At 38.7% G+C, this 25,249-nt stretch overlaps 3 protein-coding genes across 20 annotated transcripts in view; 1 reads left to right on the plus strand and 2 right to left on the minus strand.

The window, feature by feature from the left end:
* The window catches only part of LOC105232674 (phosphatidylinositol phosphatase PTPRQ), an 862,901-nt gene that overhangs the window by 486,129 nt on the left and 351,523 nt on the right, over positions 1-25,249 (plus strand). The gene's annotated exons all lie outside the window — the stretch shown is intronic.
* The window catches only part of LOC125777147 (uncharacterized), a 495,194-nt gene that overhangs the window by 422,180 nt on the left and 47,765 nt on the right, over positions 1-25,249 (minus strand). The gene's annotated exons all lie outside the window — the stretch shown is intronic.
* The window catches only part of LOC125777143 (uncharacterized), a 537,355-nt gene that overhangs the window by 258,981 nt on the left and 253,125 nt on the right, over positions 1-25,249 (minus strand). The gene's annotated exons all lie outside the window — the stretch shown is intronic.

The following is a 25,249-nucleotide window of genomic DNA, read 5'->3' on the forward strand; positions in this document are numbered from 1 at the left end:
TCCAAACAAAGTTCTGCGAAAAATTGTAAATGCCTCGTGGCACATACGCATTCAGATCTACATCGTGATCTCCGTATAAAAATGGTTCGGGAAGTCATTCACGAAACAGCATCGAAACATGCTACAAGGTTACAAAATCACGTAAACGCTGAAGCCCGACAACTGGGAGAAACTCGAAATAGCAGGAGCAGACTGAAAAGAACAACGCTTAATGACCTTTTAAGCAAATAACAAATATTACAATATTTTGTTTTTATACAAAGGCCTTTTATATAAGGTTAAAAAAATTCTACCTTTAGAATTGTATAAAACATTGGAGTCTTATTTAAATATATGTACATCATCTGCAGAACAGCTAACAATGTTTTAACCTCAGTATATACAGTAGACAACCTTTGGTTTGTTTACATACTTATACTCACCTCTATCAAATCTTAGGGTTTTGTGTAACACTTTTTTTGCTACTTTCATGGTAATCAGGGTGCTGTGTTAGCATCTGAGCTACATATAAACTTTAAATTTTGATGATCACCACTTTAAAATATATTAAATAATGCAAGTGTTTACGTTATTTAAGTGATTATATTGAATTACTTTGAATATCTGTTCAATTTTATTGGGATATTACTTGTTGTTTAATGTTAAATCAGTTGTTTTTTTGTGTGCAATTTTAAAACACGCTTCAAGTATTTCTAAATTTTTGCATGCAGTAGGATACAATCCTGGGTGGTAATTTGTAGTTCGACATATGTATACAAAGTGACAATTCATTAGGAAAATATCAATTGTAATAATAATTTGTACGCTCCCACAGTAGATGGAATTACAAAAAATAATTTAGGGGTTGGAATAGGTAGCTTAGTCGAACCGACGGACGCAGATGACGGGGTAATTCGATTAGGGCCTGAGGATTTTGCTGCTCAGGAGGAGGGTTTTGATTATTTTAGGGAAACAGAAAAAGCTAGGGCAGAAGTGATTCCTTTTGGGGTTCGATGTCAGGGGACCCAAACCGAATCATATTTCTGCGATGGATCCTTCAGTCATCGAAATTGCCAAGAACAACTTGACAATGCGATGAATCAAATTTCATTATTAATGAAATTAATCAAAGAAAAAGAGCAGGAGATATTAGAGCTAAAAGCCCAAAAAGATTATTTAATTAATCAAAACCATATTCATCCACAAATTGCTGAGATTTGTGGCAAATTACCACCACATCTCGCAATATGTGTCCGAAATAGTGTAAAAAATACTTCTCGCAGCCCTTCAGGTCGCAGATATAGCAAAAATATGAAGACTATAGCCCTTGGAGTAAAATTTGGAGTAAAGTATAAAACCTTTGTTCACTCCAATTATTAAACTTTAAATAAAATATTTAGTAACTTTATACAAAATAAACTTTGTTTTGATTTATTTTAATGTTCGAATATTGAAAGCTGCACCTTTTATGTTTTCTGTCGGTCAAATGTAAACAAATACATTCAGAAGAAAACTCACCACCGAGAAATCTGAAAACAGGACTGCATTTTATTATTAAGAACTCACTACAAAAAGAATATCTGAATATCAGTAAATGATATTTTTATGGCCGAAATATTGCACACTATGGCATTTAAATCACCTATTGGTAAATATATAAAATTAATAAATAATTTTCTTTTATATTAAGCAACAATATTTATAGTTTTTTTATTTAATAAAATAAATTTGCTAGGTATTTAGTACCTCAATTTATACATCACTGCGTTGCTACAGGTTGCTACCACTGATAATCCAAGATGGCCGCTATTCACCCCCATGAAAGCTACCACGCAAAAGGTTATCTACTGTATATACTGTGGTTTTAACTTCAACTTTTGCGGATGATACAGCTATAGTGAGCCGTAACAATTGGACATTTTTGCATCAAAAAAAAAGAATGGCTAGCGAACTGGCGTATAAATGTAAAATGAAGAGAAATGTAAGCATGTTACATTTTCGCTTAGACCAAAAATGTGACCGGCAGTGAAAATAAACAATATTTTAGTACCCCAAGCGAACGAAGTAACATATCTTGGTGTTCACCTAGATAGAAGGCTCACGTGGATAAAACACATCTCTAGTAAAATAACATGTATGAAGATTAGAACCACAAATTTAAATTGGCTTTTAAATAAAAACTCTAAACTTAACCTAGACAATTTGGATGTATGACATTCAACTGTGGGGGTACGACCTGTGCAACTAATATTGATATATTACAAAGGTCTCAATCAAAAATGCTTAGAACAATCACGTGTTCACCATGGTAAATGCGTAATGAAAATATCCATAAAGACCTTGGTATTCCTATGGTAAAGAAAGAAGTAGAAGATAACAGAATTAAATACATATCTGAAAATTCTCAAGCGTTTTTGAGAAGCGATAATAAAAACTTGGGAATGCGCGAATAAAATAAAGCCTAATTGCCTGTCGAAAATAAATTGCGGTAAGAAATGAAAACGCGTCCGGTCGTTTCAGCGGTTCAATTACAATGCAGTTCTTTATTTCTTATTCTAATTGCTAAGCATAAATTTTAAAACTAACGGCTTAAACTAGTGGTAACATAAATATGCATTACAGAAAAAGGGCTAAGTATAATAATTCTTAACTTTCGTTAACTATTGTAAAAGATTACGTTGAGGTAAGTAAGTTAATAATGCTTTGGTACATTCCTGCAATCAAACACGCCTTAAAAGAAGAGATATATCTGCGTATTAAAGAGCAACGTATCACCAAAAAAGCTCAATCAATTACTTGAGCTTGTCTGGTTTTTAAATAGATTTAAGATTTTATAACTTATTGTTAGGCTTAAAAAAAACAGATCCAATAAATAAAATAATATTGAAAAAAAAGTCCTAGGGTATACTTTCTCCACTCTACCGCGGCGCCATTCTCGACGTGAAACGTTAGGATCGCATATAAACACCAAGTCTCCCTCTTTTCGTTCGTCGATACCATTTCACACGAGTCAATGTAGGTAGATATTTAGCAATCCACCTCTTCCAAACATGATCCCTCAAGTGTAGAGCGATAAGTAATCCAGGAGTAAGTCTGTCCGATGGAAGCGGTCCTATCCAAGGCGTTGACGGGGCAGCTTTATTCAAACGGCATAAATTTCAACTGCCAATAACGTTACGCAACACACTTCTTAGTCGTGGCACCCAATAACTGCGGCGGATGTCACCAATAGCAGCTTCCATTTTCTGGTGGCACATGGCCATATGGTGATGTAACACCAATAGTTTTGTAAAGGCAAGATCAGGCGGTAAAATAATAGGACGTCGTGTGCTTATAGGAAGCCAACTGGTGGTGAGAGTTGTAACAGGGTACTGTCATGGGCAATAACGTGACCATTTTCAAAAGACTGGATCTATGCTGCATACACTTCGCGTTGCGACATAAAAGGCATTTGGCATTGTCTACTTCTAGGCCAGTTAAACTGTAACATTGATTTGGCTGTGTACAACGACGTCAATGGTCGATCACGTCTGTGATTTCCGTACACGGTGACCGGTAAAATATGCAAGAGGAGCTTGCTTTTAGTGGACCTGCAGCTCAGAACCACTGGTCTTGCTTTCAGTGATGTCTGCTGGCTGTTAAGTGAATGATGTGATGATGTAAGCTTACAATTCAGATGTGAACGATTGCGTTTTGTGAAAATTTTTGTTCGAATTGTTTTTGCTATTAACTTTGGGTCTATTTAAGCTTCCATTTTGGCCGAGTTTAATGTTCTTAGAAAATCTTTCATTTGTTGCCACGTTGGGCACTTTTTTCGTGATGAGAGCGATTGCTCCCACAAAAGTAACGATTTTTCAGGTAATGCGGAGGTGCAAATGTTTACCAGAATTGGGTCCCAGCTGACTGTGGGGATATTTAGTGTCGATGGGACCGACAAACAATTTGAAACAGTGGATCCTAGTTTGATGAATTCTACACTTGTTTCTTTCTTAATTATTGGCAAGTTCATTAGTATCGTTACTTGTTTATCGACCAGTATTCTTTCATTTTCCTATCTTGCTTTTAGAGCTTCCCAATCCAAATTGAAGTTATCGTCATTAAGAGCGAACTGTTTTACTATTATGCCTGCTTGACCTTTAGTTTTGTAACTGAGGTGATACAATTTTTGTGCTTTTGATAGTTGCGGATGGTTGATGTAAACGGCTGTAAACATGTCCCGGAAGGACGGCCATTCTTCATAACCTCCATAAAATGTTTCTGTGTCACATGCGGGCACCTCGAGGTGGATGCCTGAACTTACTTCTTGATATTGTTGCATTTGTGCCAGCTCTACTCTAGAATGTGGAGTAGGTGCAATTGCTTTTATTAGCTTTAATAGATCGCAGATCATAGCTTTTATTTCTTCATATTGGTCTAAGCAGTTTTCATAAATATCGTAAGCCGATGATTTAGAATTGTGTGGTAGATCTGAATTGTCAGAATCTACTATGGCATCAAGAGCCGCTTCGATCCGTTTCAACTGAATTGGCAAATCGATAGAACTCAAAGGAATTCGTAGAATCAAGCATTCTGCCCCCCTGTATTCGATAGGTGCGTAACAATCAGTCAGGTTCTATTACACAGTTTCGATGCACGAAGATTGGGAAACATAATAATGACAGATCCAACTTTGAGACGCAAATGATGCGGCGGTATACCAAGCCACTCCAAAGAATTTAGAAATTTCATTGGATAATTCACGGCGTCGTCATCATTGTCAAGACGATCGATCGATTTGTATGAGCGCAAGTCTCCCGGAATTTGACTTTGAATCTTTCAGTTTAAGTCAACATCGGTATTTCTGGAAGCTATCATTGCACGTGCACTCAAGGAATCGTAGTTACGATAATTTGGCCAATGTTCGGATACCCATTTGTGATGAGTTCATCTTTCATGAATCGATAAACGGCAGACGGAATTGATATCAAACCACCGAAAGTATCAACCGGAATTGATCCCTTTCCAATTTTCAGCGAAGACGATGTAAAATGTCTTCGACAATGCCATTTTTGTTCGTATCCCATAATAGACGCGGATTGGAAGGCTGATATGTCGAAATGATTATCGCAAAAAGTGTGCGAACTTGATTTGCATTCCAGTGGTTATCACTTTCCAGCAATTGTAATTGCTGGCTGGCTTCTCAAAAAGTTGCACACACCTTATCATTCACAGTACGCAATGACCCAAATGAAGTTGAACCACGTACATTTATCAAACAATCGTCGTGTTGTCGTCGGGTGGATTGTGTAAATTCGTCCTAATGCATTAGTTGAGAACACTCCTGGATGTGCTGGATCTACTGGATGGCCTTCCTTTCTGCGTAACCATTTCATCGACGATACATTTCAAGTCTAAAATTAAGGCATTTCCGAATAGAGCAATGTTCTCGCAGACGGATCACTGACGAAAGTTGAGCAAAAACTCGTAAATGTTAATTTTGGTGCTGGCGGTGTTTCCACTGGCTGTACTGTATTCTCTGGGTTGAAATACACTCTATGGTCATTCTCCAAATTAACAACAGGACAACGTATCGACCGCATCGTTCAAGACCAATAACCACCATGTTGCTTCCTTTGGTGACGTATTTACAAACGTATTTTATCGATTACACCAAACTGCAATACTCAACATTGATATGAGTTTTGAATGTGAATTAGACAATAATGGTGAATATAGTACAATCCATGTGTTGTCAACTTTGATATTCACTCTTCCAAATTGAATGCTGAATGTTCTGCCATTGTCGTCTGGTGAGCGACGCCGATAGAGTGGATATCCATCATTTCTAGTTTGTGTTTTCGAAAGAAAAGCACGTGGATTCTGTTTGCATTTATTGTGAGACATACAAACCGAAGTGGGATTGTGGAGCCCGCAAGGTCCATGAACCTTATTGGTTTTTATAACTTCGTATAATACTGGATCTTTCTTTGCATCAAGAATTTCCGCATGATTGAATGATTTCATCAATTTGATCTGGTGTAACCACTATCCACCATCCACAATTCAAAGAAGAATGTATGCGTTCGGCAAACCTTTCTTCTGCTACTCAATAGAGTACATCTAGCATCTAACAGCACCATATACATATATGTACGTTACTTCAAGATAAAGTCCATCGAAGCTGTTGCTTGAAAAGTCTTGCTGTGACATCGTGACGATCGCTTGCTGATTTACCGCGATCCATAATACCGCACGTATGTCATCGCATCCTAGGAGTACTCGGTCATGTGCCTTGGACTGCTAATGTATGTTAATTCCAAAAAGAACGCCGAAAAAACAAAACAAAAAAAAAATTGTATGGAAAAAATTAACTTTTTGAAATAATCCAATTTTCCGACTTTTCCTCACGAAAAGCATACCGTTTTTTTATTTCTTCCCCGATTCACACAGAACATTCTCTGAAAATTTCATCAAGATTGGTTCAGTCGTTCCCTTAGCGTTACTAATAAACAAACATTCATTCGTTTGTATGGGAAAAAGAAAAGGGCTGTTTTTAGAGGTTTTCCGGCAATTATTCACATTTTTCTTGCCGTAAAAACCGTTATGCGCTTACCAACACATTTTTTGATTCATTTTTATATATGTATGTATAAGATATTATATATATTTACACGACGAAAAGAGCGCGAAAACGAATTCGGTAAAATAGGTGTTTTCCGTGTGCAATATTATATGTATGTATATACAAGGTCTGTCGCAAAAAAAAACAGAACTTTTTAAATATAACTGTTTCTGGTGGCGCCATCTATTGGCGGGTATATGAAATAAAAAGTTTGATCTCCTTTTGACATTTCGTAAAAATTTTAAGACAATTGGATAACTACAATCGATGTTATCGATCAAAAAGTGACAGCAGCTTTCGGTCATCGGTCGTAAAATGCATATAAAGACAATGCTGATTTGTTTTTGCGAGGGTATTGTACACCGCGAGTTCGTCCCATCTGGCCAAACGATTGATGCTGTGTTTTACTTTGGTGCTATGAACCGTCTTTTGTCACGCATTTGTCGTGCTCGACCACAATACCGTGAGGCAGGGTTCTGGCGCCTGTTGCACGATAATGCGCCGTGTTACCGGTCGACGCTTGTCACTGATTTTTTGACAAAAAACTCCATATTAGCCATTAATCACTCACCTTACTCACCTCATCTGGCACCCTGTGATTTTTAACTATTTGGAAAACTTCATTTGCCCATGAAAGAACACAGGTTTCAGGACATTTGCTGCAAATATCGGCGAGGTGTAACGGATATCGGTAGGCTGCGACAATAGTACTGTACAGTTGGTAATAGCTGGCTGCCGCGGGTCTAGCAATTGTGTTGCTATCCTCGACGGAACTTCGGTGGCGACATTATTGTTGGATGTACCTACGTTGAGCGTGACTGGAGCTGAGAGGCCGATTAACTGATCTCAAGCATGGCTATTCTTTTTGTAGAGCCGCAATCACGTTTTCCTGACGCGCAACGACAGCGGCTGATGATGATCGAGTGGTGGCACTGGTGGCTGTATATCACTGGCTATATTGACGGCGGCTGATGCACTGCTGCCATATAAGGCGAATTCACTGAAGTCTGCGGCGAGGTGATTTCTTCTTCTTCTCTACTGGCGTAGACACCGCTTACGCGATTATAGCCGAGTCAACAATAGCGCGCCAGTCGTTTCTTCTCTTCGCTACGTGGCGCCAATTGGATATTCCAAGCGAAGCCAGGTCCTTCTCCACTTGGTCCTTCCAACGGAGTGGAGGTCTTCCTCTTCCTCTGCTTCCCGCGGCGGGTACTGCGTCGAATACTTTCAGAGCCGGAGTGTTTTCATCCATCCGGACAACATGACCTAGCCAGCGTAGCCGCTGTCTTTTAATTCGCTGAACTATGTCAATGTCGCCGTATATCTCGTACAGCTCATCGTTCCATCGAATGCGATATTCGCCGTGGCCAACGCGCAAAGGACCATAAATTTTTCACAGAACTTTTCTCTCGAAAACTCGCAACGTCGACTCATCGGTTGTTGTCATCGTCCAAGCCTCTGCACCATATAGCAGGACGGGAATTATGAGTGACTTATAGAGTTCGGTTTTGGTTTGTCGAGAGAGGACTTTGCTTCTCAATTGCCTACTCAGTCCGAAGTAGCACCTGTTGGGACGAGTAATCCTGCGTTAGGTTTCCAGGCTGACATTGTTGGTGATGTTTACGCTGGTTCCAAGATAGACGAAATTATCTACAACTTCAAAGTTATGACTGTCAACAGTGACGTGAGTGCCAAGTCACCAGAGCGACGACATTTGCTTTGCTTTCTTGTCCAGTCTGGAGAAAACAGAACTAACGGCGCGGGTGTTGAGGTTGGCGATATCAATGTCATCGGCATACGCCAGCAGCTGTACACTCTTATAAAAGATTGTACCTGTTCGATTAAGTTCTGCAGCTCGAATAATTTTCTCCAGCAGCAGATTGAAGAAGTCGCACGATAGGGAGTTGACGGAGCTTTTCGTGTTGCTCAACGTCGGTTTACACAGCCGTATTAATTTTGCGGGGATACCAAATTCAGACATCGCGGCATAAGGGCAGCTCCTTTTCGTGCTGTCGAAAGCAGCTTTGAAATCGACGAATAGGTGGTGAGTGTCGATTCTCCTTTCACGGGTCTTTTCCAAGATTTGCGCATGGTGAATATCTGGTCGGTTGTTGATTTACCAGGTCTGAAGCCACACTGATAAGGTCCAATCAGCTTATTGACGGTGGGCTTTAATCTTTCACAGAATGCGCTCGACAGAACCTTGTATGCGATGTTGAGGAGGCTTATCCATGGTAGTTGGTCGGTTGTTGATTTACCAGGTCTGAAGCCACACTGATAAGGTCCAATCAGCTTATTGACGGTGGGCTTTAATCTTTCACAGAATGCGCTCGACAGAACCTTGTATGCGATGTTGAGGAGGCTTATCCCACGGTAGTTGGCGCAGATTGTAAGGTCTCCTTTTTTATGGATTGGGCATAGCACACTTAAATTCCAATCGTTGGGCATACTTTCGTCCAACCATATTTTGCAAAGAAGCTGATGCATGCACCTTATCAGTTCTTCGCCGCCGTATTTGAATAGCTCGGCCGGCAATCCATCGGCCCCTGCCGCTTTGTTGTTTTTCAGTCGGGTGATTGCTATTCGAACTTCTTCATGGTCGGGCAATGGAACGTCTGCTCCATCGTCATCGATTGGGGTATCGGGTTCGCCTTCTCCTGGTGTTGTGCGTACACTGCCATTCAGCAGGCTGGAGAAGTGTTCCCTCCATAATTTAAGTGTGCTCTGGGCATCGGTGGCTAGATCACCTTGGGGGGTTCTACAAGAGTATGCTTCGGTCTTGAAACCTTCTGTAAGTCGCCGCATCTTTTCGTAGAATTAGCGAGCATTACCCCTGTCGGCCAGCTTATCGAGCTGTTCGTACTCACGCATTTCGGTCTCTTTCTTCTTCTGTCTGCAAATGCGTCTCGCTTCCCTCTTCAACTCTCGGTATCTATCCCATACCGCACGCGTTGTGGTCGATCGTAACGTTGCGAGGTAGGCAGCCTGTTTTCTCTCCGGTGCGACACGGCACTCCTCGTCGTACCAGCTGTTCTTTTGCACTTTCCGAAAACCAATGGTTTCGGTTGCAGCTGTACGTAAGGAGTTTGAAATGCCGTTCCACAGTTCCCTTATACCGAGTTGTTGACGAGTGCTCTCAGAGAGCAGGAGTGCAAGCCGAGTAGAAAATCGTTCGGCTGTCTGTTGTGATTGCAGCTTCTCGACGTCGAACCTTCCTTGTGTTTGTTGGCGTGCGTTTTTTGCTGCACAGAGGCGGGTGCGAATTTTGGCTGCAACAATATAGTGGTCCGAGTCGATTTTAGGACCTCGGAGCGCACGCACATCTAAAACACTGGAGACGTGTCTTCCGTCTATCACAACATGATCGATCTGGTTGGAGGTTTTTCGATCCGGAGACAGCCAGGTAGCTTGATGTATCTTCTTATGCTGGAATCTAGTACTACAGATAACCATATTTCGGAGTCATGTGTAGAAGTTCACGCAAGTGAGGAAAGTTCTCTGATCGCCATTCACTTGGGAGTGGCCAGAAACGATTCTTTTACATATGACTCAAGCAGCTCACGACTTCCGGTTTTTACCAAGTATCCTCTGGGTAGCCTAAGAACATCCGTTTGAAGGCGAGCTAAAGTGAGAAGGCGAAATATCCCCTACTTAGGGTTGTGCGGAGGGTTTGGGACCCGCCACGTAAAAAAACACCCCCCATGAAAAGATAAAAACAGCCTCGGATGAGAGAACCCCCTTTTGATGACGACCATGGCAAACGAAATAAGGACTACGAACTAAGGGCATGCACCTGGAGTGTCCGGTCCCTTAATTGGGAAGGTGCCGCTGCCCAGCTGGTTGATGTCCTCGTGAAAATAAGGCTGACATCACCGCCGTCCAAGAAATGCGATGGACGGGATAAGGACAGACACGAGTAGGTCCTTGTGACATCTACTACAGTGGCCATATAAAGGAGCGCAAGTTTGGTGTTGGATTCGTGGTGGGAGAGAGAGTACCGTCGCCGAGTACTATCATTCACTCCGGAGAATGAACGTCTAGCCACAATCCGCATCAAAGCGAGGTTCTTCAACATATCGCTGATTTGCGCCCACGCCCCGACGGAAGAGAAGGACGATGTGACCAAAGATTCCTTTTATGAGTGCTTGGAGCGCACTTATGAGAGATGCCCCCGCCACGATGTCAAAATCGTGCTTGGCGACTTTAACGCCAGGGTGGGCAAAGAAGGTATGTTTGGCACTACGGTCGGTAAATTCAGCCTCCACGAGGAAACATCCCCAAATGAGTTGAGGCTGATCGACTTCGCCGGGGCCCGAAAATATGGAGGTGATTTACCCATTAAAATTAAAATTTCACAAACCCAACCGACGGCAACGAAATGGTATATGATACAGATTTCGTAAGCGAAATATGCAAACAATTGGAATGCGAAATGATGATATGTCATCGATAAAGTGGGCGATTTTAACGCATTTGGTTTGCTTTCCGAATGGCTTCAATGGAGCAATATTCAATTGGTTTATTTCTAAATAACGATGTTTAAGAATATACATTTATAAATAATAACATTTTTGATTATTACTTACCGCGATCCTGGCTGATCGATGAATAAGATCAAACACGATATGCAGTGGCATAGATGAACAAAGGCAGTTGCATTTACCGTGCAGATCAGCACAGCTAGGAAAACATACTGCAGCTTACAAGCAACAATATATAAGCCAGATAACTAATTAGAGGTCCTGTTTATTGTTATGCGAAGAAGGGGAAACGGCAAATATACAAATTTCATAAATAAGTAAGCAGAAGCTTTACAGTTGGAATAATGTACATAATATGAAGTTCGCGATAATTTAAAGAGAAATGAAAATAAAACATTCAACTGTAAAATAAACATAGAAATTGAATATTAACATATTTATACCCTTGCCCAGGTTGCCAACAATTAATCTAAAAATTGCTCTAACTCCCATATGGTACAAGATATAATGATTTTCAATATTCTAACATATTGTTCATAGAATTATGACATTTTTAAAATCATATGTTTAATGATGAAATCGATTGGATGCCTTAGTCTTTTTAAAGTGTTTGTTTTCTTTTATCTTTAAAACATCCTGCAATATTAATCAGCTTTAAACTAACAATTTACTTGTAAACAATAATTACTAATTTATATATGTTATAAAGTAGTTTTGCATCAAAAAATCTTATTTTAATCTTCCAATACACATAGCAACTCTAATTACCTCCGCTATAAAATTTGTTAATTTCGGGGTGGGCGCGCATTTTTTTATAAAAAACGTAAATCAAATTCAATAAATAAAGTACACAGTGTGTTGTTGTTAGCGAAGACATGAAAAAAATTCGTGAGTGTGAAATAAATAAATTTAAATATTTGGCAAATTTAAGACCCAAGAAACAAATAATGTAAAATTTTTTATGATATTAATAACATTGCTTTTGTATCAGTACATCAAAGACCGTTCCCGATGAAACGACGGAAGGAAATGCAGCGAAACAAGCGGCATCACCACCTCATATTACGAGTATACTACTTTGACTGCTTTCTTTAAATTGTGTGAAGGTGATAATTTTGCACACACGCTTTTGTATACCCAAGTACCAGCATATTTTACATTGAATGTAGTAGAATTTCAAGAACGTAAGCAAGGAAACCAAGCCGAGGGTTTCACAAATTTGTATTCATCAGATGCGTTGGGACAAATTTGCACTGTTCATCCGAGCAATGCAGAATATTTCTATTTGCGTTTGTTGCTGATCAACGTTTGTGGCTCAACATCATTCCTACAATTGAGAACCGTTAATGGACAATTGTATTTGTTGGAAGATGATATGCACTGGAATGCTAGTCTTGCAGACGCATCAGTTTCTGCTCATTCACAATAAATACGATCACTATTTTCATTTATATTGGCAACGTGCGCTATTGGACTTAACATCGTCTAATCGACCTATGTATGATCTTTTAAATCAGGAATTACAACGTGAACAAGAGTATGATCGTAATAAATAACAGTTAAATGTTCGGAAATTGAATTTTCAGCAGAAAGTAGTATATAAGTCTATTATGAAAACTATTTGCAATGAGAACGGTGGATTTTATTTTTTGGATGTGCTAGGAGGCATCGGAAAAACTTTTCTGATATCATTACTGTTAGCAGTATAAATAAAATTCTACTGGCACTGACTTCTTCTGGTATCGTAGCCGCCTTGTTGGATGGTGGTCGTACAGCTCATTCTGCAAGTTAATGAAACACCTACATGCAATATATCAAAAACGTCTGGAACTGCAAAGTTCTAAAGCAATGCAGTATTATTGCAGTATTAAAAATCCGTAGAAGATTTACGAGGAAATCAAGCATTGTTTGGTGGTGCTTTGATATTTTTTTAGACAAACGTTGCCTGTTATTCCACTGTCTACGCCTGCTGATGAGATAAACGCTTGCTTAAAAGTTCATATTTGTGGAGATACATATGTACGTAAACAAATTTAAACTTGCAACAAACGTTCAAGTTTAACTACAAAACGATGCATCAGCTGATGAGTTTTCCAGACAATTGTTGCAAAATGGATATGGTGCAATGCCACTGGATTAATAACATTACCAATGATTTTTTGCCGTTTCACTCAACCAAAAGAAGAATTGATTAAAAGTGTGTTTCCGAACATTGCATTGCAATTTAAAAATTTTGCTTGATTGAGCGAAGGAGCTGTTTTGGCAGCAAAAAATAAAGATGTTAACGAATTACAAGTAAATACAGGCATACAACTTAATGTACCAGGTGATGTGGTTTCGTATAAATCTTTGGATACTGTGACGAATGAAGAAGATGTGGTGAATTATCCTGTCACATTTCTGAATTCGCTTAATTTGCCGGGATTATCACTGCATTATCTTCAATTAAAAGTCGGAGTAATAATTATTATGCTTCGTAATAGTTATAAGTCAACTACGGCTTTGTAATGGTACAAGTTTAGCTGTTAAGAAGTCAATGGGAAATGTTTTTGAAGCAACGATTTTAATCGGGAAATTTAAAGGGGAAGAAGTATTTATTTCGCGGATTCAAATGATTCCATCTGATTTATCGTTCGAGTTTAAACGTCTGCAATTTCCGGTTCTTCCTGCTTTTACCATTACCAGAAATAAAGCGGAAGGCCAATATTTGGGAATTTGCGTCATAAATTTGCAATATCCGGTTTTTTCGCATGGCCAATTTTATGTTTCTTGCTCGCTGGTTGTTTATATTTATTTATTCCGAGAACAAAAAATCTAAAAATATTGTTTACCATAGAACGTTGAACTAGATAGTAATAAAATCTTTCAATAAACAAATTGTATTGCAAAAGTAGTAATCTTATTTCATAACGCTCTAAGAAGCGGGCGGGGTTCAGCTAGTACATATAAAATTTCTTGAAAATATGTTCACACATTTTTCTGCCGCCAATATATCAATATACTCTATAAAATATAGTATACAGTGATTTCGAATTTTTAGGTGACTTTAAACCTTTTTGGTTGGTGAAAATGTGTGACATTTTAATGAAATTAAATGGACAAATTCTCTTAAAAGTTACATGGTTTATCGCTGAATATGAATGGAATTGGGTTATAAATTGGTCGAAATCTCATATCCCAATAATAATGAACTTCCATCTTATTGTTGGCGTTTCCACAACAACTCAATATATTAAATGTACTCTAAATCAATTATTTCTTATTTCAAGATGATTTATATATAATTCTCGCTTACAAGAAGTGTAATATAAAAATAAAACTACGCCGAATTGGGTCGTTGGAAATTGCTAAATTATAATACGTTCGGTTACCCCGAACTTTGCTCTTTCATACGTATTAAAAGTATTTGTCTTCGCTTTTTGATGTAATTTATTAATTCAACATATTATCTGGGTAATGAAATTTTTAAATAAGTAAATTCTCATTTTTGATCGTACAAATTTTTAGTTTTATAGATTTTACAATTAGCGAAAGTAATAAGATAGATTTTTTCTCCGTGATCGAAGTTTGGAACTAGTAGTATTGCGTCGGATGCATTTTCTACTTATAATTGATGTATTATCTTTTAAAATATTTACTTTAGTCAGCTTCAGATCTTTTAAAGCCCTGCCTTTTTTATTTTTCTTTTAATTTTCTTTATGGCTTGTTAGAATTTCTTCAATTTCTTAGATTTTAAGTGTTTCAATTTATTATTCTATCGTTTTACAAAGGTTGATCTTGATGTTGTCAATGAAATGTTTTTGTATAGCAGTTTGTTGAATTACTGTTTTAATAATGTTGTGATCATTATTGTGCTGAGTTTTTTAATACTTTCAAACTTCTTATACAAAGTACATTCCAAAGTAAACACGCCTTACTGAATCTAGTGCTTCCTGGGGGCCAGCTATATGTCGACTGGTGCGTTAGAATCTGATATCTTCATCGATTGTCCAGTGAGAATTTCATAACATTTCATTGATTGGAAGTTAAGTTATTGTGTTTTAAGTGTCAGTATGTTTGTGTTATCGGTGCGAAAATGAGCTTCGAACAAAGAACCAACATTAAATTTTGTTATAAAATTGGTAAAACTTTTACCGAAACCTTTCAATTAATGAAACACGTTTATGGCGATGATTGCCTAACTCGTAGCAGAGCGCATGAGTGATTTCAACGTTTTCAAAGTGGTCGTGAAGACATAAATGACAATCAACATGTGGGCCAATCAAAATCCGTGATCAACGGAAATTCCATTGAAAATGTGCGTGAATGATCATCAAAAATCAGCTGAAACCATCATTGAAATTCATGGAAATGGAATTGAACATCCCGAAAACATCCAACTGGATTATTGTTTTTTTGGTACTGCCAATACATAACTAAAGCTATCACATCATTAAATTCTCTTATACTTTCATCAATGTCTCTTCCTGTATGTATTTTGCAATCATTATTGATGTGGCTGCTGTTTTATGAAATACTACAGAAAATTTTGGCTCAAATATCATGGGCTGTTCGTATAATTTTATTAGTACAGTTGAATTATCAGATGATAAGCAATACGAGTATATCTATATTTTTGACTACAGCAAAATTTATCAGGTGTGGTATTTTTTTGCTGTCACTGGGCCAGTAGGTCGGCTTACCAGGCGATATTATATCTAATTTATTATGCTTATTTATAATAGTGTGATACAGCTGTCGTTCCTTAGGATCAATTAGTCGTGAGCCCCAATATGTGTGTTTTGCATTGCAATCTCCACCTTCAGGAAATCTATGTCCTAGGATTCCAAAAAACTATTTAAATTGGACGTTTGCAATTTTAAATCGAAGTGGGAAGTATATGGCCGTCAAGTTTAGGTTTTTTGTTGATATTGTTGTAGCTTGTAACTGCTATGTAGCTTGAGATTTTAATGCGTTGTGATTTAATCGTTTTGTAACCAACACTGCTATTCCATCATGTGCCCTTCCATATGGATGGTTTGTAACATAGAGTATAAGTCCCGGTATACAGATTTTATTAGTAAGATGCGTTTCTAACAATAACATTACATCTATATTATTTTCATCGAGAAATCCAATAAGTTCCAATTTATGTTGGTTAACACCGTTAGCATTCCATATGCAAATGTTCAATACACTCATTTTTTACTTAGAAAAGTTTGCAAACTTTAGTTTTGTGATTTGATTATCTCTTCAATCATGATTTGCATTGTAGACATAAATTGTGTCAAACATTGGCTTAACTTGAAAATCATTTGTGCAGTGTTGCCTTTCACCACGTTTGCATAACTCCCTTGTGCAGCATTGTCATTAGGATTTACTGGTTTTAAAATACGAGTATGAACGGGGATTTCAATATTTTCGTTAGGACGCATATTTAACATTTGGTTGCGACATGCTTGAATACCGACAGACAAAATACAATTTGCTTTAATGCTAAAACCCCCTTCTACCAAAACATCTTTAGCACGTTACACGTGGTGCATTTATTGAAGATCAGAAAAGAAGTAAGTGTTTCGAAATGACAATTCAAGTATATGGTTACATGACATTAAGCGGTAGATGGCGCATAACACGGCGCAGTGTTGCCACAGCCACTCCCCTTCCAATGAATCCCTTAGGGGAAGGCAAGATACTTCAATAAGTCCTTTGTGGTACAGCAGGATTAGGATGAGTGCTGTCATCTTTGGTTACGAATGCCGGCTTAAGGCGATCCGTTGAAATGTTAACTTCGCTGCCGTTGATTCTCACTGTGAACACTCGATCTGACTGCCGACTGACTATTGGATATGGCCCGCTATATGGTGGTTCCAAAGGTGCCCTTACTGCATCCGTCCGTACGAAGACATGTGAACACTCGATTATATTTTTCAACACGAACAGTTTTGGCCTTTGATGATGTGCGACAGCTGAAAGTTTGAATTTTTGCATGTGCTCTCTAAATTTATCGATGAAAGTTTGGTGTGGCATGTGCATCTCTTCTTCTGTGAGAAATTCACGCGGAAGACGAAGAGTTGTGCCGTACAAAAATTCTGCAGCCGATGCTTTAATGTCCGCCTTAAAACAAGTCCTTAATCCCAACAAGACTGTAGGGAGCAAGTCCACCCACGATTTATCACTGAGGCACATGAGTGCGGCCTTGAATGATCTGTGCCAACGCTCTATAATGCCGTTGGATTGTGGATGGTACGGAGTGGTATGAATGTGTTTGCTTCCAACCAATTTTGCCAATGATTGGAACAAGGCAGACTCAAATTGCGTACCTTGATCGGTGGTGATTGTTCTTGGGCAGCCAAAACGAGCAATCCAATGCGTCCAAAATTTAGTTGCCACTGGGTTTGCGGTTATGTCCTTCAAAGGAATCGCTTCGGGCCAACGAGAAAATCTATCTATCATTGTGAGGCAATAGCGGTATCCTTTCACTAAGGGCATTACAACCAGATCAAGATGTACATGTTCAAAACGGCTATCTGGTATGTCAATTTTTATGGGTGGCAAGTGATTATGTTTATGAATTTTAGCCCGTTGGCACGGTAAACAACTCCTGACCCATGAACTAACATCTTTTTTCATCGCTGGCCAAACATATTTAGAACGAATTTGTTGTAATGTAGCGCGCCCACTGGGATGGGACGAACTGTGAACTGAGGCAAAAGCTTGATAACGTAATTCCTTGGGTATATAAAGGCGAAGATGTCCGGTTGAGACATCACAGTACACTGAAGTTTTGTCTTCGGATTGCACCAAGCGAGGCCTTAGAGACTGCTGTGATTTCAGAAGCTCCTCCAACTCTTTGTCACGTTCCTGTGCTGCTTGCAGTTGTGATCGGTCGACAAAACAGGGCATTGAAATGGCGTTTATCCGCGACAATGCATCGGCAACCACATCTTCGGAGCCAGCTAAGTGTACAATCTCCGTTGAAAATTGTGATATATAGCTGAGGTGCCTTAACTGCCTCGGAGATACTTTGTCTGGCTTTTGCGCAAAAGCAAATGTAAGTGGCTTATGATCTGTTTTGATCACAAACTGACGTGCTTCTAGTATATGACGAAAATGTTTCACTGCTTCATAAATTGCTAGCAACTCACGATCGTAAGCACTGTAGTTTTTTTCAGTTGCGGTAAGCTTCCGCGAGAAGAAACCGAGAGGTCTCCAAATACTGTTTGTTTGTTGTTCAAGAGTCGCACCAATAGCTAAATCTGAAGCGTCACAACTAAGCGCTAAGGGTGCGCCGACAGTAGGATGCGCAAGTGATATTGCTTTGCTTATTGAAATTTTTCAGTCTTCAAAAGCTTGATTACTTGCGACGGTCCACCCAATTATTCGTTTATCGTGTTTCTTTGACTCGTGCAGATAGCTATTTAGCGGTGCCTGTAACTCGGCTGCATGTGGTATGCAGCGCCTGTAGTAATTAATTATTCCCAGAAACCTGCGCAATTCAAGGACCGTCTTTGGTCGCGGGGTGTTCAAAATTGTCTGTACTCGCTCCGGTGGCGGTTGGCAGCCGAAGCTGTTTATTGTGTATCCCAAAAATTGCACTTGACTTTGTTCAAACGCACACTTCTTAGTATTTATTTCGAAACCGTTCTATCTTAGGAGGTCGAGTACAGTGCGTATATGAACGCGATGTTCTGCACTATCCTTAGACATGATAAGTACATCGTCAATGTACACGTATACGAAATTAAGGCCTCTAAATATGTTACCCATAACTCGTTGAAAGGTCTGTGTTGCGTTCCGCAGTCCAAAAGGCATTTTAAGGTATTCAAATAAGCCAAACGGCGTACATACAGCGGTCTTCTGAATATCCTTCGCAACCATTGGTATTTGGTAATAAGCGCGAGTTAAGTCAAGTGTAGAAAATATCGAATTTCCAGACAATCTCTCAGCAAAATCGTGGATATGACCTATAGGATAGCGATCCTGAATTGTTTGCGCGTTTAGTTTCCTATAATCACCAAATGCACGCCAACCACCATTATTTTTTGCCACCATATGCAAGGGGCTTGCCCAAGCACTTTTCGATGGACGACAAATGCCGTTTTTGAGTAACATGTCGAATTCGGCACGCGCAGCATTGAGTTTCTCACCTGATAAGCGACGCGGCCGTTCAGCGGTTGGGGGTCCTGTAGTTTCGATATGGTGATATACCTGATGTACTGGTTGCAGCTTAGTTGTGTCCCCAATGGACGTTGGTAAAGCGCAAGTGTTTTCGGTGTCGTTCAACTGCATAAGAAGCGAGGTTGCCTTATGAGCTTTTCGAGGTAGCGGTGCTGGCTCTGTTACTATTTTTGTGCTGATAACTGTTATATTGTGCTGTACTGTATTGACGCTTACGCCTGTTATCGTTAGCCCAGTTGTGAAGTCTATTAGCTGCTTGCGATTAAGGTCCACCATCAGTTTGAAACCTGAAAGGAAATCTGCGCCAATCAATGGTGTCTGTATGTTGGCAATAACAAACGTCCATTCAAATTTACGTTGCAACCCGAGATCAATTTTCATGATATGTTCGCCATACGTCATAATCTGCGTATGGTTAACTGCTGTTAGTTGTAGTGCATCCATAGTGAGTCTCTTGTCCACGAGAGAACTAGGAATTACCGAAACACAGGAGCCCGAGTCGATGAGGAAACGGTAGCCTGATTGGAGATCGTTGACAAATAATCTTCTTTCGGGAATTTGATTTAAACGATATGGGACCCGCTGTGAAGTCGTAGTTGAGTTTTTTACGTCTGAGCTGCCGTCAACAAGCAAAGCTGACGGCAGCCGACTTAGTTTTCCCAAGATGAGCGTAAACAGCCTGGACGGCACTTACGTGCAGCATCGCCAAAGCGTTTATGAAAATAACAAAGCTGACCATTATGGGGTTGTACAGGTCCACTGCATTTGCAGGACTGTGACTTCTTTTCAAGGGATGCTATTTTATTTTTCAATGACTCAATTGCTGCGCTCAGTTCAGATAATGGATTGGCTTTATGTATGGCTTGGACTTCGTCTTGCTACCAATAGAGTGAACTTCTGGCGTTGCAATTGACTCGAGCATTTTGTCGGCCATTGAAGCGATGCTGCTTAGGTTGTCCGTTGCTACACTCAACCATGGCCGTATTGTTGGCGGCAGCCGTTGAAGGAATAGCAGACGGATGAAGTCATCTTGATCTGGTGCCAGTCGACGCATTTGGGCTAATATATCAGATGGCTTCATACCCACAAATTCGTCGCCTTTCAACAATCGTTGTAATTTACTTTGATTCGAATCGCCAAATTTTTCCAGTATATGGCATTTCAGAGCTTTGTATTTATTGTCGTTTGGGGGATGAAGCAGGAGATCCTCTACGGCGAGTAAGGTTTCGTCTTCCAAGTGTGTAGCCACCACATCGAATTGATCTGCATCCGTTACTATGTTGTTTAGTCTAAATGTACGCTCAATTTGCGCAATCCACAAATTAGGATGACTCCTGTTGAATGCAGAGATGTGGACGCGTTGAACACTGCTGTTTGGTACGGATGAAACCTGTTTGGCCATAAGTTCCTCTTGTACGCGCCGGAGATCACGAAGCTCTACTTTTAGTCCTTCCAGTTCTGACATCGCTACTGTTGAACGCAAATTATACTGTGATGTGTTCATAAAAAAATCAAATGAATATCGAGGTCACCAATTTAGCACGTCACATGTGGTGTATTTATTGAAGATCAGAAAAGAAGTAAGTGTTTCGAAATGACAATGACAATCTATATACATATATAAAAATCAATGCCACTTTCTTTGTAATTTCATCACTCATAAACGGCTGAACCGATTTGGCTGATTTTTTTTTTGTTGTATTTGTTATTATTAGGAGAAGGTTCTTATGTAAGAAAAAATTACGAAAGTTGCCGGAAACCCCTAAAACAGCCCTTTTATTTTTCCCATACCAACGTTTTATTTTGTATATACATACATACATACATACATATGTAAGTAAAAATGATTGTTCGTTTGTTAGTAACGCTAACGCTCGAGAACGGCGGAACCAATCTTCATGAAATCAGAAGTTGTTCGCTGTGGATCTGGAAAGGGTTAGATATAAAAAAACCATATACTTTTCATAAGGAAAAGTCGAAAAATTGGAAATTTCCAAAAAGTGACTTTTCATACACTTCTTTTTTGTTTTGTTTTTCAATATTTTGATTTGTAAATTATTTGAATCGTTCAATTTTGGTCGCTTACTTTTTTATTCCGGAAAAATTATTGAAAATTATTCAGTGAAAACTTTATGTGTGTTTCAAACGAAGTGATCAATTACAGATTGAAATTTGTTACGAAGCAACGAAGACATGGCGCTAATATCGGTCGGCGTTCTTTTTGCCATCAACGTATGGCAGCTCAAGACACAAGAACTTCATGAGACTCCCACGATGCGATGACATACATATGTGTGGAATTATGGATCGCTGTCAATCAGCAAGCGATCTTCACGATAATACAGCAAGACTTTTCAAACAACAGCTACGGTGTTTGATGAACTTTATCTTGAAGCAACGTATGTATATACAAGTATGGTGCAGTCAGATGCTGGATGTACTCTGTTGAGTTGCAAAAAAGAGGTTTGCCCCAGGCACACATTTTTCTTTGAATGGTGGATGGTGGTTACACCATATCAAATTGATGAAATCATTTCTGCCGAAATTCCTCATGCAGAGAAAGATCCATTATTCTACGAAGCGATGAAAACCAATATGGTGCATGGACATTGCAGACATCCCACTTGCAATAAATGCACGAAACACTATCCACGTGCTTTTCTTTCGGAAACGCAAACTGGAAATGATGGATATCCACTCTATCGTCGTAGCTCATCAGACGACAATGGCAGGAGATTTACCATTCAACTTAGAGTAGTGAATATCGAAGTTGAGAACATATTGATCGTACTATATTCTCCACTGTTGTCTAATTCACATTCAAAACTCATATCAATGTTTAGTATTGCAGTTTGGTGTAATCTATAAAATACGTTTGTAAGTACCTCATCAAAGGAACCAATATGGCGGTTATTGGTCTTGAACGATACGGTCGATACGTGAACTGCAATAAAGCGCTTTGTAGGGTATTTACTTCTGCAATTCATGAACGTTTTCTGACTGTTGTGCGTCTCGCAGTTTATTTGAATAATGGCTAAAGAGTGTTTTTCAACCCAGAGAATACAGTACAGCCAGCGGAAACACTTCCAATAACATTGACATTTTCCATAATACAATTGCTAAGTATTTGGAATAGAAGAAAAGAACTGCACCCAAATACGCCGTGAAATAGATTATAAATGGTTCAGTAATCAGTCGTTGAGTATGTATTATACCACGTGCATCCCTAAAGACTGATGTCACAACCTTTCCAGCCGCCTTTTTCGTTTTTCCACGCCTGAAAACCATCACCACCAACTTCATCATGTGCAGTCTACTAGAATGACTGTCGATTAGACTCCAGCGGGAAATGATGGAGCTATATTTCTTTATTTATTGCGATTAGAGAGTACTTAAACACTTCTCAGAATTAGTTGTTTTTGTTGGATTATGAACTTGCGAGCACCTACTTTGCAACTCAACGGTGGATTTCCCTGAGCCCAAATTCAACAGTATTTTTCACAAAAAAACAATGCTTTATTGACACATGAAATGCTTTATGATCGAGTTTTTTAAACTAACACAAGTTGCTTCAGAAAAATGCTATATCTCATTAACTAATAGTCATAATCCAACTAATAGAAATCATATAGATGGTAGTAGTAGTATTATCTATGTATCAGCCACAGTGAAGCGTGGACGGGTCCTCTAGTTCAATTATAAGTAAGTGTTACGAAATGACAATTCAAGTATATGGTTACATGACATTAAGCGGTAGATGGCGCATAACACGGCGCAGTGCTGCCACACATCTTTCACATCATTACAGTCTACCGAAGGCTGTATACCTTTTCTGACAACAACTAGGCTATTTGAGTTCTTCAGTTTATTTGACAAGTATTTTACAACATCTGTAATTTTTATTTCATCTACCTGTGTATGTTATCTTTTTTTCAAGGGCACAACGTGAAAATTGTTTGTGCCTATTATATTGCTTATTTTGGAAAAAAGTGCATTTGAGCTATGCTCTCGCAAATAAATTCGAGGGAGTTTGGCATTCACGACTGAGGGGTACGCTTTGCATCGTCGTTAGGCTCTTTGCTCAGTAAAGCAAATCTGTTGCCATTATGAATTTCTGGCTTTTTATTATTTGGCGTGCCTGCCTGAAATTTTTTGGTATTGACCACTGATTTAATAGGACTAGATTTCCTTTTTACATGAATGTAGCAATTAATACCTGTCTGAACTGATGCTCCTTTTTTTGCTTTGTACACCTTGCATTTTGTTTCCCTTCGCTGTCCGGGTGCTTGCTAGAGATGGGCGATATTGTGATTTTTCGATATCTGTGATTTCAGTGATTGCTATTTTTAAATCACTGTGATTTTATATTGCTATTGCGATCGCAACTAAGTCGACGTTCAAAAGTCGTTGTTGTTGTTGTAGCGGCAGATTCTGCCAATTTGACACTGTTTGGCCGAATAAAAGTCCGGGTCTGTTCCACTTACGTAGACCCGACTGTCGTGGGAACGACGGAAACATTTTGTCGTTATTGGCGGCAAATTCTCTTTTGGCTCCTTTAACTCGAGTCAAGTTTTTCCGCCTTTCTTTTCACTACATTTTCGCAAATGTTGGAGCGGTTCGGCTACCTGACACTTAGAGCGTATTGCATAGTTCATTTGTATGTTGGTATGATGGTTTCAAACATTTCTTAGAAGGAATTACCATTAGTGTGGTTGATAATTTGTTTGTTTAGAATACCCGCTTTTAATATTTTCAAGACCAAATAATTAACGCGAGTTTCCTTATCTTTGGGAAAATATTAAAAACCCGTAATTTTTTTTATTCCATCATTTTTTTTCTGAAATTAATTAGTTACAATTCTTGTTTTCATCACAAAAAGCTTTCAAATTTGGTTTTAACAATAAGTAAAATTAAAAATTTTATTAAAACAAATTAAAATATTCCATTTTGATTATATTTCATCTTCACTTCTTTTCCTTGATACATTTTCTGCCATTATTAAAAATTATAAGAACGTTACACTCAAAATTTCAAACCGCTATGACGAAAAATAGCATATACGATATATACAATACCCTGAAGAAAGTTGTTACTTTTCTGCTATTTGCTATTGTGATCGTAATTCACAGGTTCGAACTGCGATCACAGTTTCGAACTGCGATCGCTATTCACTGGTTCGAACTGCGATCACAGTTTCGAACTGCGATCGCAATTCACTGGTTCGAACTGCGATCACAGGTTCGAACTGCGATCGCAATCGCAGTTCATAGAAGCGAACTGCTATTTATAAAAAGTGATCGCAGTTGCGATTTGTGATTTTTCAATCACAGTGAAAAAATCACCGGTAGTGAAATATCGCTCATCACTAGTGCTTGCTGGTACATGCATATTAGCTGCTATCAGTGGATTTGTTGCTGCCCTCTTGCTGTTTACTGCTGCTTCTATTAACTGCGCTTTCTCAGTTTCCCTTTCCGCTGATCGCTGTGATGACTCATCATCACCGTTATATTTGTTTTTGCTAGGAGTTGTTTTTTTGGCTCGACAAAGCTGAAGTTTGCATTTAGAGAATGCCTACGGTTTTGCTGGTGAGGCTGCGAAGCACTTACTATTGTTTGTTTTTTGTTTTTATCTATTTGTTTTGTGCACTATTTCTTAATTTTTATTATTAAAAGTTTGTGTGCACTGTTTTTTATTTGATTGTTTGTTTTTAATTTATTATTGTTGTTTGCTTACTTTTTGCAAAAATCAGAATCACGAAGCGAATTCAAAAACATGTCCGTATTCCTTCAACACTTTGCTTTTTTTTGTAAATAGTTAATTGTTCATATTTTTCTAACCACTTTACTTAACTCAACCAAACTTAAGAAGATATGTATGTATATTTTTAGTACTCATTCAGATAGTAACCACGCTAACTCTCCACATAACTGTTATATTGCCAGTCCTACTAAAAGTGCCATAATTCACTAAATTAGAATTCACCCGAATTTGGGCGAAATCGGATGACTTTTTATATATTTATAAAAAA

This window comes from Bactrocera dorsalis, chromosome 3 (genome assembly GCF_023373825.1).
Source record: "Bactrocera dorsalis isolate Fly_Bdor chromosome 3, ASM2337382v1, whole genome shotgun sequence".
Taxonomy (NCBI): Eukaryota; Metazoa; Arthropoda; class Insecta; order Diptera; family Tephritidae; genus Bactrocera; species Bactrocera dorsalis.